At 42.5% G+C, this 18,005-nt stretch overlaps 1 protein-coding gene and 2 non-coding genes across 3 annotated transcripts in view; 1 reads left to right on the top strand and 2 right to left on the bottom strand.

The window, feature by feature from the left end:
- Positions 1 to 2,246: 2,246 nt before the first annotated feature.
- The window catches only part of ANGPTL6 (angiopoietin like 6), a 71,195-nt gene continuing 55,436 nt past the window's right edge, over positions 2,247 to 18,005 (top strand). The window contains exon 1 of the mRNA XM_044282805.1: positions 2,247 to 2,330. The gene's annotated coding sequence lies outside the window, so the exon portion shown is untranslated. The remainder of the gene's footprint in view (positions 2,331 to 18,005) is intronic.
- On the bottom strand, positions 3,989 to 4,081 carry TRNAI-UAU. Its single transcript is given in 2 exon segments — positions 3,989 to 4,024; positions 4,044 to 4,081. It is a non-coding gene; the product is annotated as a tRNA-Ile (tRNA).
- On the bottom strand, positions 11,016 to 11,088 carry TRNAK-CUU. The gene has a single exon. It is a non-coding gene; the product is annotated as a tRNA-Lys (tRNA).

An 18,005-nucleotide genomic window follows, 5' to 3' on the forward strand; every position in this document is an offset into this window, starting at 1 on the left:
CCTTCAGGACAGGCTCCACGGGCAGCCGGAATGAGCGCCACTGACAGAGAGTGCCAGACAGTGTGACTGAGTCACTCCCTGAGTGTTAGACGGGGCGATCAGGGGGGCAGGCGGTATATCAAGGGGTACTGCTGGTAGGCCTGGCCTGGTATATGGACAGCAGAGATGGGCAGATGGCATCCTCTGGGCAGTACTGTCTCTCTGGTCATCCTTCACCAGCACCCTGACTGCCACCTGCTTGGCCTGGCTCTCATGGCACTTCACTGCCTGGTGCTTGGCTATCAGCACTGAATGACAGTCAGTGTCACTGTGTGACTGAGTCCCTCAGCGCTGATAGCCAAGCACCAGGCAGTGAAGTGCCATGACAGCCAGGCCAAGCAGGTGGCAGTCAGGGTGCTGGTGAAGGTTGACCAGAGTGACAGTACTGCTTAGAGGATGCCATCTGCCCATCTCTGCTGTCCATATACCAGGCCAGGCCTACTAGCATTACCCCTTGATCTACCGCCTGCCCCCCTGATCACCCCACCTAACACTCAGGGAGACAAGTGACTCAGACTGTTAGGTGTGGGGTGACCAGGCGGTATATGAAGGGGTAATACTGGTAGGCCTGGTATAAGGACAGCAGAGATGGGCAGATGGCATCCTCTGGGGGTTGTATCTTACATGGGGCTATATGCTGGAGGAGCTGAAGGGAGAGTGATGTATTTTACATGCGACTGTATCCTGGAGGAGTGGAAGGCAGGGGGAGTGATGTATTTTACATGCGACTGTATCCTGGAGGAGAGGAAGGCAGGGGGAGTGATGTATTTTACATGCGACTGTATCCTGGAGGAGAGGAAGGCAGGGGGAGTGATGTATTTTACATGCGACTGTATCCTGGAGGAGAGGAAGGCAGGGGGAGTGATGTATTGTACATGGGACTGTTTGCAAGAAGGACTGAAGGCAGTAGAGTGATGTATCTTACATGGGACTGTATGCTAGAGGAGCTATAGGGGGCCATAATTATTACTATAATACAGAGGGGGGCATAATTATTACAATAATACTACAGAGGTGGTCTTTATGATAATAATACTAATACAGAGGGGGCCATTATATATCATAATTATACAGAGGACATTATGTAACATCCCAGAGTATGTCACTAAAACTGTCACCCTGCTATATGATGTTAAGTGTAAATGTATTATCATCCTGTGTAACCTTACATTGCATTTTCCATTATATGGATTTCCTATGACTGTTTTATGTAAATTGCTGTAATTCTCCATGTACACCAGTAGGTGGCGGCAATGTATAGGCAGTCTATAGAACAGTTTAGTATATCTAGACCGGAATAGTCCATTCCAGTCTAGACTCCCCTGTATGAGCAGAAGTGGGACGTTCCCATGTCCTGTATCATGAGGAGGAGTAGGAAGTCTAGTGAGTGTTCCAGCCACCCCTGTTGAGGTAAATTGTGTTGATAGGAGCTCCCAGAATCAGGGATCCCAACCCTGGATCCAACCTCGGCTGAGGCCCGGATCCATCTTCCCAGCCTGAGTCATCTACCTCAGCTGGTCGACCAGAGAAGCAGCCATCTCCAGCATCCAGGAAGAAGCATACCCTGTGAGCCAAGCTGTGAGTACATTTCCCAAGTCCAGGAGAAGCCAAATTCCTCCTCAGCTAGTCAGGCCCATTGCCAAGCAGAATACAGACAGAGCAGAAGACTAATACCTGCCAGATCTACTAGGCGTATGTACCAGAAGCAGAACAGATATAAATTCCTGCCACATATTGCCAAAACCTGCTGGGACCTAAAGACTAAAGCTGTAACTTGTACGGATTCAAAGCTGCCATTAAGTAAAGACGAGTTGGACGATATCTCCTGTCTGGATGTTAATTATTCCATCAAAACACCTATTAACAACACTCAATTTGTTGCATGTGAGCCGGGATACAGGAGTCCAGCCGTACCAAGGTAGGAGACACCGTTGACACTGCACAGAGACATTATCCCCCTCTGGCATTCCTCGCCTGGTATGAGCTGTAACATCTTAAAGGGCCCTGCTACAGTACCTGCGCAAGCTGCAACTGGCGTCACAAACTATTACATATATAAACTGACCCACTGCAAAGCTGACCCACTGACCCAGTGTCCTGCTCATTGCAATTATACTTATGGTCACTACAGGGGAGGGGAGGTCTGTTATCTAAGGATAATAGTAAAGTGAGGAATCTAAAAAAAATTCTGCAAAACGTTGCAGAGACGAGACGCTGTAATGACGGTCCCATCTCCGAATGAAGACGCTGAGGAAAGTCTATATCACAGGAGATGTCACTGGATGTAACAGGTATGGTGCGGTATTCTCCTGTATATTTCATATCAATGTATGTTATGTCCATCCAAATATCTGCTTCACGGTAGGCTGGGGGGGGGGGTATATAGAATATGGCCCACACTGCCGAAGCCTGGCCCCAGACTTCAGACCACACTGTGTGTTCTGAATTCTGGGGGCTCACACCCATCTACTACATTATCTGTAATCAGAGTTGTCATTGTGTTATCTGTACTCAGAGAGTTATCACTGTGTTATCTGTACTCAGAGAGTTATCACTGTGTTATCTGTACTCAGAGAGTTATCACTGTGTTATCTGTACTCAGAGAGTTATCACTGTGTTATCTGCACTCAGAGAGTTATCACTGTGTTATCTGCACTCAGAGAGTTATCACTGTGTTATCTGCACTCAGAGAGTTATCACTGTGTTTTCTGTACTCAGAGAGTTATCACTGTGTTATCTGTACTCAGAGAGTTATCACTGTGTTATCTGTACTCAGAGAGTTATCACTGTGTTATCTGTACTCAGAGAGTTATCACTGTGTTATCTGTACTCAGAGAGTTATCACTGTGTTATCTGCACTCAGAGAGTTATCACTGTGTTATCTGTACTCAGAGAGTTATCACTGTGTTATCTGTACTCAGAGAGTTATCACTGTGTTATCTGTACTCAGAGAGTTATCACTGTGTTATCTGCACTCAGAGAGTTATCACTGTTTTATCTGTACTGAGAGAGTTATCACTGTGTTATCTGTACTCAGAGAGTTATCACTGTGTTATCTGTATCCAGTATTGTTGTTAGGCCACAGTTGTGGCTGTTGCTGGTTAGAACCTAGTTGGGTTCTTGGCATTGTTGGTGTCCCACGTTATTTTGTTGGTTTACTTGCTTCTTCTACTGCTTCTACACAAACTGAAGCTCTCTCTCCAGGCTGGAGGGGGTATAGCTGCCAGGGGAGGAGCTAACAGCTTTTACTAGTGTCAACGCCTCCTAGAGGACATAGCTATACCCACGGTTTCTGTGTCCCCCAATGAAGAGCGAGAAAGAGATTTTACTGGTAAGTTTTACAAAAATCTTGTTTTCTTATTTCCAGAAACAGCGCCACGCTTGTCTATGGGTTGTTGGTGGTATTGCAACTCATGCATTTTACAGTGAACAGGGCTCAACTAGACGACACAGTCCATGGACAAGAGGACCACTGTTTTAGGCTACATGCACACGAACGTTGTTTGTATCCGTGTCCGTTCCGGTTTTTTTTGCAGATAGGATGCAGACCCACCGTGTGCTGTCCGCATCAGTATGTCCGTTCTGTAGCCCCGCAAAAAAAAAATAGAACATGTCCTATTCTGGTCCGTTTTAGGCATTGTTACAATGGATCCGCAAAAAAAACGGCTGGCATACGGATGTCATCCGTTGTTTTTTTTTGCGGATCCGCAATTTGCAGACTACAAAACACATACGGTCATGTGCATGTAGGCGGAGAAAAAGCAGACTTTTTTTTTTGCAGACAGTCTTTTAAGAATTTTGGATAACCCAGCACCTCAGTGGTTGATTTTTCCACATTTTAAATTATTCAAGTTTGAAATTAGAATTTTTTTTACAGATTCTTCACATTTATTCTCAGTAAACTGGATTTACTGACATTTCAAGTAATGACTCAGATAGCAAAAGATTGTGCTCCAGGTGAGGCTCGAACTCACAACCTCGGCATCGCTCACCAGTTACTGTCTTATAAGTACCGCGCGCTAACCGATTGCGCCACTGGAGCAGCTGATTGGGTAGGAAAAATGGGCACTTTTCGTGGAAATAACCAACACAGTTCTGCTTTAAAACTAATATATGTTACAAAAACCCTAAATGAGCAGTCACCCAACATGGGGCTCAAGCCCACAACCCTGAGTCTTTTTTTTTTTTTGTTGCTAACAACTGAGGTAGCCTGGCTACTGTAGCTTTAAACATTAAGGCCTCTTTCACACAGGTGTCATGTTTTTGGCCCGGATATGATGCGCGATCTTTCCGCGCGAGTGCAAAACATTGTAATGCGTGTTGCACACGCGTGAGAAACATCGGCATGTTTGGTACACAGACCCGAACCCGGACTTCTTCACAGAAGTTCGGGTTTGGGTTAGGTGTTGTGTAGATTTTATTATTTTCCCTTATAACATGGTTATAAGGGAAAATAATAGCATTCTTAATACAGAATGCATAGTACAATAGAGCTGGAGGGGTTAAAAAAAATAATTATTATTTAACTCACCTTAATCCACTTGTTCGCGCAGCCCGTCTTCTCTTTTGTCTTCATCTTCGCTGTGCCGTAGGAATAGGACCTTTGATGACATAACTGCGCTCATCACATGGTCCGTCACATGATCTTTTTAACCAAGGTGCTGGAACATGTGATGGACCATGTGATGAGCGCAGTGACGTCACCAAAGGTCCTTTTCCTGTGCACAGCAAAGATGAAGACAGAATAGATGCCCGCTGCACGAACAAGTGGATTAAGGTGAGTTAAATTATTATTTTTATATTTTTTTAACCCCTCCAGCCCTATTGTACTATGCATTCTATATTAAGAATTCTATTATTTTCCCTTATAACCATGTTATAAGGGAAAATAATAATGATCGGGTCCCCATCCCGATCGTCTCCTAGCAACCGTGCATAAAAATCGCACCGCATCCGCACTTGCTTGCGTATGCTTGCGATTTTCACACAGCTCCATTTACTTCTATGGGGCCTGCGTTTTGAAAAACGCACAAAATAGAGCTTGCTGCGATTTTCACGCAACGCACAAGTGATGTGTGAAAATCGCCGCTCATGTGCACAGCCCCATAGAAATTAATGGGTCCGGATTCAGTGCGGGTGCAATGCGTTCAGCTCACGCATCGCATCCGCGCGGAAATCTTGCCCGTGTGAAAGAGGCCTAAAGGGGCTGTGTCACTGATGACACTTGTAGATAAGGGATAAGTGTTTGATCAATGGGAGGTCTGACCTCTGGGACCCCCCACCACCTCTCCATTCTCAGGGCAGTTCAGCAGCAGACTCCCAAAGGTCACAACCCCAGTGATCAAATCCTCACCCCATCCGGAGGAGAATAAATGTTATTAGGGACACAATCCCCTTAACTCTACAGGAGCTCAGCCAGTACAGCATGAGCCGCTTCATTTTAGGGTTGTGGGTTTAAGCCCTAAGGCTAGTTTCACACTTGCGGCAGGACGGATCCGACAGGCTGTTCACCATGTCGGATCCGTCCTGCGGCTATTTCGCCGTGCCACCGGACCGCCGCTCCGTCCCCATTGACAATAATGGGGACGGGCGGAGCTCCGCCGCAGCACGGCGGTGCATGGAGAAAGCCGCCGGACTAAAAAGCCTGACATGCAGTAATTTTAGTCCGGCGGCTTTCTCCGTGCACCGCCGTGCTGCGCTGGAGCTCTGCCCCCGTCCCCATTATAGTCAATGGGGACGGAGCGGCGGTCCGGCAGCACGGCGAAATAGCCGCAGGACGGATCCGACAGGGTGAACAGCCTGTCGGATCCGTCCTGCTGCAAGTGTGAAAGTACCCTAAGTTGGGTGACTTCTATTATTTATTTTTTTCCTTCGGTTGTAATAGGAATTAAAAGACAAAAATGTGTTTAGTTTTTTCCAAGCAGTGCTCATAACAGAGAGAGGCTAAGATTGCAGCAATCTGTCTATATTTTGGGGGCAGCTGCACTACTGTGAAATCACCTTGTAACCATTTACTTGTCACGTCGTTGAAGGGGTTCTCCAGGAATGATTGGAGGAGTAAATCCCATACATAGCAGAACACAATCAGTAATAATCCCATTCAGTGACGGGTAAAGTCTCCTCTGACTGGAGTTGTTCTCTTTCCTTTTTTATTTATTTTTTCTCAGTCCTGCACAGATGACGTCTCTTAACCACAACTTGTATTTACAAACTTAAACACACCTATTTAGTATTATTGCCCCCTTTTATGCCCCCAGTAGCGTCCTCTTTACATATAATGCCCCCCGGTAGTGCTCTTCATATATACAGGGAGTGCAGAATTATTAGGCAAATTGTATTTTTGAGGATTAATTTTATTATTGAACAACAACCATGTTCTCAATGAACCCAAAAAACTCATTAATATCAAAGCTGAATATTTTTGGAAGTAGTTTTTAGTTTGTTTTTAGTTTTAGCTATTTTAGGGGGATATCTGTGTGTGCAGGTGACTATTACTGTGCATAATTATTAGGCAACTTAACAAAAAACTAATATATACCCATTTCAATTATTTATTTTTACCAGTGAAACCAATATAACATCTCAACATTCACAAATATACATTTCTGACATTCAAAAACAAAACAAAAACAAATCAGTGACCAATATAGCCACCTTTCTTTGCAAGGACACTCAAAAGCCTGCCATCCATGGATTCTGTCAGTGTTTTGATCTGTTCACCATCAACATTGCGTGCAGCAGCAACCACAGCCTCCCAGACACTGTTCAGAGAGGTGGACTGTTTTCCCTCCTTGTAAATCTCACATTTGATGATGGACCACAGGTTCTCAATGGGGTTCAGATCAGATGAACAAGGAGGCCATGTCATTAGATTTTCTTCTTTTATACCCTTTCTTGCCAGCCACGTTGTGGAGTACTTGGACGCGTGTGATGGAGCATTGTCCTGCATGAAAATCACGTTTTTCTTGAAGGATGCAGACTTCTTCCTGTACCACTGCTTGAAGAAGGTGTCTTCCAGAAACTGGCAGTAGGACTGGGAGTTGAGCTTGACTCCATCCTCAACCCGAAAAGGCCCCACAAGCTCATCTTTGATGATAACAGCCCAAACCAGTACTCCACCTCCACCTTGCTGGCATCTGAGTCGGACTGGAGCTCTCTGCCCTTTACCAATCCAGCCATCTGGCCCATCAAAACTCACTCTCATTTCATTAGTCCATAAAACCTTAGAAAAATCAGTCTTGAGATATTTCTTGCAGGGGCGTAGCGTGGGGGGGGGGGGGGGGGCGGAGGGGCCGTTGCCCCGGGCGCCAAATTGCAGGGGGCGCCAGGCATCCGAAATTTCAATGAGGGCTACGGGAGCCTATGGCTCCCGTCCCCTCCGTTATGCCCCATAGGCTTCAGGCCTAGTGGCCTGAAGCCTATAAGGCAGTAGAGCGACGCAGGACTCGGTCACGATAACCTCACTGTGACCTCCTGCGTCGGGTCTCGCGAGATGACGCGATGACGCGGCGCAGGAAGGCACAGTGAGGCGTTCGTGACCGCCTGCGGCGGGAACAAGCGGGGATGGAGATAGGTAAGTATTTTTTTTAATGTTACCTTACCTAATTGCAGAGGCTCTGGCGGCAGTATGGGGGGTGGGAGAGGAGAGGACTGGAGCAGAAAGGCTATATTCAATGGCATTGGCACAGCAATAAGAGGGGCGATTATATTAGCAAAGAGGGGGGCCAGTACATTAATAACAGAGGGGCCAGTACATTAATAACAAAGAGGGGGACATTATATTAGCAAAGAGGGGGCCAGTACATTATTAATAAAAAGGGGGCCATTATATTAATAATAAAGAGGGGGCCAGTACATTATTATTATTAATGTAATGACCCCCTCTTCATTATTAATGTAATGACCCCCTCTTCATTATTAATGTAATGACCCCCTCTTCATTATTAATGTAATGGCCCCCTCTTCATTATTAATGTAATGGCCCCCTCTTTATTATTAATGTATTGGCCCCCTCTTCATTATTAATGTAATGGCCCCCTCTTTATTATTAATGTATTGGCCCCCTCTTTATTATTAATGTAATGGCCCCCCTCTTTATTATTAATGTATTGGCCCCCTCTTTATTATTAATGTAATGGCCCCCTCTTTATTATTAATATAATGACCCCTCTTTATTATTAATGTATTGGCCCCCTCTTTATTATTAATGTAATGGCCCCCCTCTTTATTATTAATGTATTGGCCCCCTCTTTATTATTAATGTAATGGCCCCCTCTTTATTATTAATGTAATGGCCCCATCTTTGTTATGAATGTAATGACCCCCTCTTTATTATTAATATAATGACCCCATCTTTGTTATGAATGTAATGACCCCCTCTTTATTATTAATGTAATGGCCCCCTCTTTATTATTAATGTAATGGCCCCCTCTTTATTATTAATGTAATAACCCCCTCTTTATTATTAATGTAATGGCCCCTCTTTATTATTAATGTAATGACCCCTCTTTATTATTAATGTAATGGCCCCCTCTTTATTATTAATGTAATGGCCCCCTCTTTATTATTAATGTAATAACCCCCTCTTTATTATTAATGTAATGGCCCCTCTTTATTATTAATGTAATGGCCCCTCTTTATTATTAATGTAATGACCCCCTCTTTATTATTAATGTAATGGCCCCTCTTTATTATTAATGTAATGGCCCCTCTTTATTATTAATGTAATGGCCCCCTCTTTATTATTAATGTAATGGCCCCATCTTTGTTATGAATGTAATGACCCCCTCTTTATTATTAATATAATGGCCCCCTCTTTATTATTAATATAATGACCCCATCTTTATTATGAATGTAATGACCCCCTCTTTGTTATTAATGTAATGGCCCCCTCTTTATTATTAATGTAATGGCCCCCTCTTTATTATTAATGTAATAACCCCCTCTTTATTATTAATGTAATGGCCCCTCTTTATTATTAATGTAATGGCCCCTCTTTATTATTAATGTAATGACCCCCTCTTTATTATTAATGTAATGGCCCCTCTTTATTATTAATGTAATGGCCCCTCTTTGTTATTAAAGAGGGGGCCAGTACATTAATAATAAAGAGGGGGCCATTATAATATACAGGGGGAATGAAAGCTATCTGTCTGGCTCTAGCTCAGTATTGGGGGGCAGCAGGATGACAGTGTTGAAGGAAGGAGAGCATGATAGTAAAGTGAGGAACCTAAATTTTTTTCGGTGAAACTCTGCAGAGACGAGAAGCGGCTGAAAGAAGTTATCATGGTGGTCTTATCTCTGAATGAAGACGTCGAGGAGAGTCTACATCACAGGAGACGTCACTGGATGTAACAGGTATGGGGCGGTATTCTACTGTAATAATAATGTCCATCCACATATCTGTTTCATGGTAGGGTTGGGGGAGAAGATTGAGAATTTGGCCCATACTGCCGCATTCTGGCCCCAGACTTCAGGTCACACTGTACGTGTTCAGAATTCTGGGGCCTCACACCCATCTACTACATTATCTGTACTCAGAGAGTTATCTCTGTGTTATCTGAGGTGTAACATAGGACTGCTAGTGATCTACTACAGTATCTGATTTCTTGGCCCAGTCTTGACGTTTCAGCTTGTGTGTCTTGTTCAGTGGTGGTCGTCTTTCAGCCTTTCTTACCATGGCCATGTCTCTGAGTATTGCACACCTTGTGCTTTTGGGCACTCCAGTGATGTTGCAGCTCTGAAATATGGCCAAACTGGTGGCAAGTGGCATCTTGGCAGCTGCACGCTTGACTTTTCTCAGTTCATGGGCAGTTATTTTGCGCCTTGGTTTTTCCACACGCTTCTTGCGACCCTGTTGACTATTTTGAATGAAACGCTTGATTGTTCGATGATCACGCTTCAGAAGCTTTGCAATTTTAAGAGTGCTGCACCCTCTGCAAGATATCTCACTATTTTTGACTTTTCTGAGCCTGTCAAGTCCTTCTTTTGACCCATTTTGCCAAAGGAAAGGAAGTTGCCTAATAATTATGCACACCTGATATAGGGTGTTGATGTCATTAGACCACACCCCTTCTCATTACAGAGATGCACATCACCTAATATGCTTAATTGGTAGTAGGCTTTCGAGCCTATACAGCTTGGAGTAAGACAACATGCATAAAGAGGATGATGTGGTCAAAATACTCATTTGCCTAATAATTCTGCACGCAGTGTAATGCCCCCCAGTAGTGGCCTCTTTACATAAAGTGCCCTCTTCACATATAATGCCCCCCCCCCCCCCCAGTTGTGCACATTGCATATAATGCCCCCCAGTAGTGATCTCTTTAACCGCCTCCGGACCGCCTAACGCAGGATTGCGGTCCGAAGGCGGCCGGTTTATTCCTCCTTCACTGCGCCGCCACGTCATCTCGCGAGACGCGCGTTCCCAGGAACGGCAGGTAAACGAGTGCATCTACAGCCTGCCAGCGGCGATCGTTCGCTGGCAGGCTGTAGATGTGATTTTTTTTAACCCTTGAAAGGTATATCAGATGCTGTTTTGTTAACAGCGTTTGATATACCTGCTACCTGCTCCTCTGGTGGTCCCTTTTGCTTGGATCGAAGTAGCACTACACCACTACACTACACCCCCCACCCCCCTGTCACTTATTAACGCCTTATTAACCCCTGATCACCCCATATAGACTGCCTGATCACCCCCCTATCATTGATCACCCCCCTGTCATTGATCACCCCCCTGTAAGGCTCCATTCAGACGTCGGTATGTGTTTTGTCAGAAATTAGAGCGTCTTGAAACCCCCGGAGCGGTTCCTGAGTAGAGACCTGACTCTCTGATGTCCCTATACCCTAATAGAATTAATAGTATGGAAAGGGTTTGTCCTGCTGTATTTTTAGTGGAGGATCCACATGTTTTCTTGCAGTTACTAATCGGTTCTGCCTCTGTTTCCAAAAATACTCCAATACTAAAAAAGTAAAGTCGCCCAACGTGGGGCTCGAACCCACGACCCTGAGATTAAGAGTCTCATGCTCTACCGACTGAGCTAGCCGGGCTGCTGTGCTTTTAAATTTTAAGACCTCAAGAGACTATTTTCTGGCCTTTTTCTGTTCTACAAGGACGCTCCAGCAGATTATGGACATGAGCCATTGACACAGTTTGGTTATTTACAAGGCTGGGGCAGACAGTAATAATTAACCAGTGTCTAACATTTCCCCACAACAAAGCCGCCTGCTCTGACTTTACTGCTGGTGGCCACATGGCTTTGAAGTTTTTGAAGATTGCATTGTAGAACGGCGACATCTTGTGGTCATTTATCACTTCCCTTCCCTTGTTCAGGTCCTGTGTTCAGCCTGTTTCAGTATAACTGCTGGCTGGTGCAGATCTCATTATAGTCCATGGGGATCTGTTGGAGAACGGCAGTATCCGGCTATGCCGTATATGGTTAACGCCACTGACGGACTTCTGACTCTGATGTGACCATACCCTTATCCACATGTGATGTTTTTGCCCCATTGACTAACGGTACACTACCACAATACAAGCACCAATAACCAACAATACCACCAGATACATACCTCACAACTTACTAAACAAAGAGAGACACATTGTGCGGCGCACAACGCAGCGATTATTTTCTGCACTAGGCCACGCCTCTAACTCCGCCCAAAATATAACTATGCACCTAATCCCAACCAGTCCCCTTAATGCCCCCACATAGTAGTTATTCCCCCTTCGTGCACAGTATTTATGCCCACATTGTGCCCCCTCACAGAATTATAAGTAACCGGGCACCGGATTCATAACTTTCTAATCAATAATTACTTGGAAGATTTGATGATTTCTGGCAGGATATAATAAAGGATCCCAGTACTATACCAACAAACTGCTACCCGCAGCACTGGACATCCATGTTCTGCTACATGCAGGAGTACTCCATGTTACAAGCTTCCAGTTTTTAGGTGACTGCCTGAGATTTCACCTCCATGAGTCACACATGAAGTCACTTATACATTGTATTAGCTTTTGTTACCATAATCACGGTATTACATGGCAGACAGTAGGCTTATGGGGACTCGCCCTGACACAGGAGGTATGCATATAGTGAGCATATGGTGGTTAGATACCAGGTCTGCACAAGTTTTTGCAGACTGTACAAAAAAATATCGCATTGGTCATAGGCAGAATATAAAACAATGAAAAGGGGTCTGTCAGTAGTTTTGACCATGCTGAGCTGCTGACAGCACAAAGTTAAGGCTCGGGAGAGCAGGGCATATATTTTGCGGAGTTTGTCACACCAGGAGTGTGAATATGAAGTTTTATTCAGCCAGATTCTATTATTTGTCCTGGAAATGTATGACTAAATTGACATCTGGGTCCTAACATCCACATTGTCCAATGGATGTGACCTTACTTGGTCAGACAGAACATATTCATAAATTTCCAGGAGGAATAACAGAAGAACATGACAGCACAGATTAGGTTCGCAAGAATTGTTATCTGATGGATATTACAAGTATTTCTATAACAGATTTTTTATTGAAACACCTTTATTACAATCAGTCGTTATACATACAGACTTTAGTACTGTGAGGCAGCGCAGGCCATGAGTCAGCACTTAATAAATTACTTACAGTCGTCTTTGCGAGCATGGCATTGTTGTGTGACGCCAGGCTAACCTACACTATACATCGCAATGCATGCTACACTAGCATTCCTATTTAAAGGGAGTCTGTCACCTCCATATGGCCATATACAGTGCTTACATGGCTCTGTAGCACACCTATACAGGATTGTAACGGTACCTTTGTCTTTGTCTTTAGACTTGCACCAGCAGGAAAAACGAAGTTTAATTCATATGCAAATGAGCACTCGCAAGTGCCCAGGGGCGGAGTTCAGCGTGTAGGTGCCCAGGCTGCTCTGCCTTCTTTTCACTTTACTCCTCCCCAGTCTCTGCCTTTGCCCGCCCTCCAAGTCCGGACCTATCGATGAGGCAAGAGACTTGGAGGGCGGGCAAAGGCAGAGACTGGGGAGGAGTAAAGTGAAAAGAAGGCAGAGCAGCCTGGGCACCTACACGCTGAACTCCGCCCCTGGGCACTTGCGAGTGCTCATTTGCATATGAATTAAACTTCGTTTTTCCTGCTGGTGCAAGTCTAAAGACAAAGACAAAGGTACCGTTACAATCCTGTATAGGTGTGCTACAGAGCCATGTAAGCACTGTGTATGGCCATATGGAGGTGACAGACTCCCTTTAAAGAGGACCTTTCACTAGTTTAAAAACGAAAAACTAACTATATCAGTGGGCAGAGCAGCGCCCAGGGGTCCCCCTGCACTTACTAGTATGTCTGGGCGCCGCTCCATTCGCCCGGTATAGGCTCCGGTGTCTGCAGCTCCCTCTGTTGTACTGGGCGGAGTTTTTGTATTAGGCGTGCCCCTTGCTGGGACTCCCAGGCTATGAGCTGTGCGCTGCGATTGGCCAGCTGCTGCAGCAAGGGACAACCCTAATACAAAAAATCAGAGAGATTGTTTTCTCGTCACATATTGTACTTTATGACAGTGATAAAACTGAGTCAAAATTATTATTTTTTTATTTATAAAAATATGCCAAATTTACCCCAAAAATTGAAAAATTAGCAAATTTGCTAATTTTTATTTCTCTACCTTTATAATAGATAGTAATACCTCCAAAAATAGTTATTACTTTACATTCCCCATATGTCTATCACATGTTTTGTTTTTTGTGGGGGTTTTGGTGCCCGAACAGGGATATGAACCCTGGACCCTCAGATCTATCACATGTTTTGATCATTTTGTGAATGCCATTTTATTTTTTAGGGACGTTAGAAGGCTTAGAAGTTTAGAAACAAATCTTGAAATTATTCTGAAAATTTCCAAAACCCACTTTTTAAGGGCCAGTTCAGGTCTGAAGTCACTTTGTGAGGCTTACATAATAGAAACCACGCACAAATCACCCCATTTTAGAAACTACACCCCTCAAGGTATTCAAAACTGATTTTACTAACTTTGTTAACCCTTTAGGTGTTCCACAAGAATTAATGGAAAATGGACATGAAATTTCAGAATTTCATTTTTTGGGCAGATTTTCCATTTGAATCAATTTTGCCACTAACAAAGCAAGGGTTAACAGCCAAAAAAAACTCAATATTTATTGCCCTGATTCTGTAGTTTACAGAAACACCCCATATGTGGTCGTAAACTACCGTACGGGCACACGGCAGGGCGCAGAAGGAAAGGAATGCCATGTGGTTTTTGGAAAGCAGATTTCACTGGGATAATTTTAAGCTGCCATGTCACATTTGAAGACCCCCTAAAGAAACCGCTAGAGTAGAAACTCCAAAAAAGTGACCCCATTTTAGAAATTACACCCCTCAAGTTATTCAAAACTGATTTTACAAACTTTGTTAACCCTTTAGGTGTTCCACAAGAATTAATGGAAAATAGAGATGAAATTTCAGAATTTCACTTTTTGGGCAGATTTTCCGTTTTATTTTATTTTTTCCAGTTACAAAGCAAGGTATAACAGCCAAACAAAACTCAATATTAATGGCCCTGATTCTGTCGTTTACAGAAACACCCCATATGTGGTCGTAAACTGCTGTACCAGGCACACGGCATTGTGCAGAAGGAAAGGAATGCCATACGGTTTTTGGAAGGCAGATTTTGCTGGACTATTTTTTTGACACCATGTCCCACTTGAAGCCCCCCTGATGCTTCCTAGAGTAGAAACTCCAAAAAAGTGACGCCATTTTGTAAACTACAGGATAAGGTGGCAGTTTTGTTGGTACTATTTTAGGGTATATATAATTTTCAGTTGCTTTATATTACACTTTTTGTGAGGCAAGGTAATAGTAAGAAATAGCTGTTTTGGTACCGTTTTTATTTTTTGTTATTTACAGCATTCATCTGACAGGTTAGATCATGTGGTATTTTTATAGAACAGGTTGTTACAGATGCGACAATACCAAATATGACTATGATTTTTTAGGTTGATTGCTTCAGTTTTACAAAAAAAGATATTTTTCAGTGTCTCCACATTCTGAAAGCCGTAGTTTTATTAATTTTTTTGGCGACTGTCTTGTGTAGGGGCTCATTTTTTTCGGGATGAGATGACGGTTTGATTGGTACTAGTATAGCGTGCATATAACTTTTTGATTGCTTGCTATTACACTTTTTGTGATGTAAGGTGACAAAAAATGGCCGATAATTTATACCGATATTCTGTGAATTTTCATTTTTGAAAAAAAAAATAAAATCCTACTCAAATCTTCTGAAAATGAATGTTTATTGTTAACGTGTAGTTATTTTTTTGTAAATCTTTCTTTTTAATTTATAATTAATATTTTGGTGTGTGTTTTTTTTTTTACTAGACTAGTCATTAGTCTAGGGGTTCATATACTTTTTCCACCTGCACTGTGAATGCTTACATGGTGTGTTCAATAAAAACATGGTAACATTTACCGTAACTCTTTGTCTGTTATTGGTTTAAGCAGACTGTGATTGTCTATTGTTGTGACTTAGATGAAGATCAGATCACATTTTATTACTAATTTGTGCAGAAATCCATATCATCCCAAAGGGTTCACATACTTTTTCTTGCAACTGTATATCTGCAACCAAATTGTTCCCTCCTTACAAAGTGGGAATTTTCAGGACTGGAACTCTTCTCAATAAACATACCATAATCAATCTGGTATCAAAAGCAAACGTCTAATCTAAGTGACATTATCGGTCCCCATTATATATATTTTTATATTATTTTATAAAAAAATTTCTCTGGACTCCATTTTAGTGCACTGAATTCATATGTACACGACATCCAATGGTTTTTATATATTGAATCTCTATTTACAATATTTTTATGCTTCCGGTTTTTGCTCATTGATGTATTTTACAACTCTTTACATCTAGTCCATATCAACCATTTTGTGTACGCAGCTTATACTCTTTTTTTTTTTATATATATATTCAGCTTGCACATAGCACTTTCATGTATTCAGTCTGCATATAGCACTTTATTGTACTCGGCTCACACCACCTACCTCTGTGTACTCAACTTACATCAACTACCTTTGTGTACTCAGTTTACATGCAACACTATATATACGTAACTTAAACTTAACACTTTATTGTATTCAGCCTGCATAAAGCACTTTAAACCAAGTCTACACGACAGTCCCCCCAATAAATTATGCTTACCCAGTCTGCACATAGCACTTTCTTGTACTCAGTGTACATACAACACTTTATTGTACTCAGCTTTCATCTCTGTGTACTCAGCTTGTGTTTCACATTATATGTACCCTGCCTATACTCAGCAATACATGTACTCAGCTTGCATATAGCACTTTAAACCAAATCTACGGAATAGTCTCCCCAGTACATCAAACTGGTGTTGTTTTTACATTGAGAATATAAATAAATACGTTTTTAAATCAAAATAATTGTTCCATTGTATACCAGATGAGAGTGTGCCATCACAACTATATATTTTTTCATGTGATATTTTTATAGAGCAGGTTATCACGGGCACGGCGATACCTAATATGTGTACTTTTTTTTATTTATGTAAGTTTTACACAATGATTTCATTTTTGAAACAAAAAAAATAATGTTTTAGTGTCTAAATAGTCTGAGAGCCATAGATTTTTCAGTTTTTGGGCGATTGTCAGTTCAGGTGCGTATGACTTTTTGATCGCTTGCTATTACACTTTTTGTGATGTAAGGTGACAAACAATGGCTTTTTTTACCCTTTTTTTTTAAGGTATTTACCTGAGGGGTTTGGTCATTTGATATTTTTATAGAGCAGGTTCTATTGGACGCGGAGATACCTAATATGTCTACTTTTTTTTATTTATGTAAGTTTTACACAATGATTAAATTTTTGAAACAAAAAATAAATCATGTTTTAGTGTCTCCATATTCTGAGAGCCATAGTTTTTTCAGTTTTTTGGCGATTGTCTTAGGTAGAGTCTGATTTCTGCGGGATGAGATAATAGTTTGGCACTAATTTGGGGTGTGTATGACTTTTTGATCACTTGCGATTACACTTTTTGTGATGTAAGGTGACAAAAAATGGCTTATTTGACACCGTTTTTTTTTTCCGGTATTCACCTGAGGGGTTAGATCATGTGATATTTTTATAGAGCAGGTTCTTACGGACGTGGAGATACCTAATATGTCAACTTTTTATTTATTTATGTAAGTTTTACACAATAATGTCATTTTTGAAACAAAAAATAAATCATGTTTTAGTGTCTCCAAATTCTGAGAGCCATAGTTTTTTCAGTTTTTGTGCGATTGACTTAGGTAGGGTCTGATTTCTGTGGGATGAGATGACGGTTTGATTGGCACTATTTTGGGGTGCAAATGACTTTTTGATTGCTTGCTATTACACTTTTTGTGATGTAAGGTGGCAAAAAAATTGCTTTTTCGACACCGTTTTTTTTTACGGTGGTCATCTGAGGGGTTAGATCATGTGGTATTTTTATAGAGCAGGTTGTTACGGACGCGGCAATACCTAATACGTATACTTTTTTATTTACTTAAGTTTTAAACAATAACAGCATTTTTTACTTGCAACTTTAAATTTTTAATTTTTAATTTTAACACTTTATTTTCTGTCCCACTCTGGGACTTAAACTTTTGGGGGTCTGATCACCTTTACAATGCATCACAATACTTCTGTATTGTAATGCATTGGCTGTAAGTGTAATACAGTGTGTATTACTCATACAGCTTCCTGCCTGTGAGATCCAGGGGGCTGGATCTCACAGGCTCTCCCGGAAGGCAGCCACGATGCCTAAGGAAGGCATTGTGCTGCCTTCCTCCATGCCATCGGGTCCCCGTCACAGCAGCACCGGGACCGGCTGCTTTCACCGATACCGGCGCATGCAGCAGGGGTCCGGCTATCAGTGACTGCCAGACCTCTGCCGCGGATCGGGCGGGCTCATCT

This window comes from Bufo gargarizans, chromosome 2, assembly GCF_014858855.1.
Source record: "Bufo gargarizans isolate SCDJY-AF-19 chromosome 2, ASM1485885v1, whole genome shotgun sequence".
In the NCBI taxonomy this organism is placed as follows: Eukaryota; Metazoa; Chordata; class Amphibia; order Anura; family Bufonidae; genus Bufo; species Bufo gargarizans.